This window comes from Glycine max, chromosome 19 (assembly GCF_000004515.6).
Source record: "Glycine max cultivar Williams 82 chromosome 19, Glycine_max_v4.0, whole genome shotgun sequence".
NCBI lineage: Eukaryota > Viridiplantae > Streptophyta > Magnoliopsida > Fabales > Fabaceae > Glycine > Glycine max.
Genome location: NC_038255.2, coordinates 20,593,371 through 20,595,259, shown reverse-complemented (window position 1 = coordinate 20,595,259; position 1,889 = coordinate 20,593,371). Strand labels below are relative to the sequence as shown.

Here is a 1,889-nt window from a genome sequence, read left to right as displayed (position 1 = left end):
GAACTGATTTTCCCTATTGATTTTTATGTTTTGAATATGGAGGAGGGATTTTCTCAAGGATCAGTTCCCATCATTCTAGGCATACCTTTTATGAAAACTGTTATAACTAAGATAGATGTATATGCAGGCACACTATCTATGGAGTTTGGTGATATAACTGTTCATTTTAATATTCTCGATGCTATGAAACACCCATCTGAAGATCTTTATGTATACCCTGCTGAAATAATTGACCATATTGTTGATGAATACATGATTGATCTTCATTCTAATCTGCATGCCTGTCGCTCTTCATGCATTGAATCTGAATTTATATTTCATCATATGTCTGAATTTGATGCTGAGAGTGAATCTGAATTTGATATTGATTACAAGTCTGGTGCTGTTTTAGCTCTTGAGATTTATTTTCTAGAGTCAGATAGAACTAACCATGTTGTTCATATACCTCTAACTTTCTTTATGAGGTACAGGCTGAGAAACCATCTCTTTCTACCACTATCCAGTCGCCCACACCAGAATTGAAGCCTCTGCCATCAAATTTAAAATATGCTTACTTGGATGATAGCAAAAGTTTTCCAGTAATTATATCTGCCTCCCTTGTTGATGAGCAAGAGGAGAAGTTGTTATCAGTTCTCCAGAAGCATAAGAAGTTGCGATCTTTTCTTGGTCATGCAGGATTCTACAGGCGCTTTATAAGAGATTTTAGCAAGGTAGCCCTTCCATTATCCAACTTGTTGCAAAAGGAGGTGGAGTTTGACTTTAATGATAAATGCAAAAAGGCTTTTGATTGCCTCAAAAGAGCACTGACTACCACCCCCATCATCCAGGCACCCGACTGGACAGCCCCTTTTGAGCTTATGTGTGATGCATCAAATTATGCATCGGGAACTGTCGTTGCTCAGAAAATTGATAAATTGCCTAGGGTGATATATTATGCTTCTAGGGTGATTAGGATGATTCCTCCATCTGGGATTGTATCTGTTGCTGGAGAGGTCATAATTGTTCTGTTGTGGTTGATTTTGCTGCTGAGGTTGAGGAGGTCTATTGTAGATGTTTGCAGCATAAGCTTCAAGCTGTTCCATTGCTCCAGATTGCTTCATAGAAGGGCAAAGGTCTGTATGGTGGTCGGCAAAGGAGCATAAACCACAGAGTCTTGCAACAGGTACAGATTTCTGATTCAAGGCCAGCTGGGTTACCAGGTTAACCAAGGCATCTAGTTTACCCTCAAGCTTCTTAGTTTCAGCTGATGAAGATGAATTCGTGGCTACTTCATTCACTCCTCTAATGACAATAGCATCATTTCTGGCACAAAACTGTTGGGAGTTGGAAGCCATCTTCTCAATTAAATTCCTGGCTTTAGCAGGGGTCATGTCTCCAAGGGTTCCACCACTGGAAGCATCTGTCATACTTCTCTCCATGTTACTGAGTCCTTCATAAAATTATTGGAGAAGAAGCTGCTCAGAAATCTGGTGGTGAGGGCAACTGGCGCATAGTTTTTTAAATCTCTCCCAGCAATCATATAGGCTCTCCCCACTAAGTTGCCTAATGCCTGAAATATCCTTTCTAATGGTTGTGGTCCTGGAAGCAGGGAAAAAATTTTCTAAGAATACTCTCTTGAGGTCATCCCAGCTCGTGATGAACCTTGGAGCAAGGTAATATAGCCAGTCCTTTGCCACTCCCTCTAAAGAATGAGGAAAGGCCTTCAGAAAGATGTGATCTTCTTGGACATCTGGAGGTTTCCTGGTGGAGCAAACAATATGGAATTCTTTCAGATGTTTATGAGGGTCTTCACCTACAAGACCATGAAACTTGGGCAACAAGTGGATCAGTCCAGTTTTAAGAACATATGGGACATCCTCATCAGGGTATTGAATGCACAAGTTTTCATA

At 40.6% G+C, this 1,889-nt stretch overlaps 1 non-coding gene across 1 annotated transcript; it reads left to right on the top strand.

Moving 5' to 3' along the window:
• Positions 1-1,464: 1,464 nt before the first annotated feature.
• LOC113000574 (small nucleolar RNA R71) lies at positions 1,465-1,571 on the top strand. The gene has a single exon (XR_003265907.1). It is a non-coding gene; the product is annotated as a small nucleolar RNA R71 (small nucleolar RNA).
• Positions 1,572-1,889: the final 318 nt, after the last annotated feature.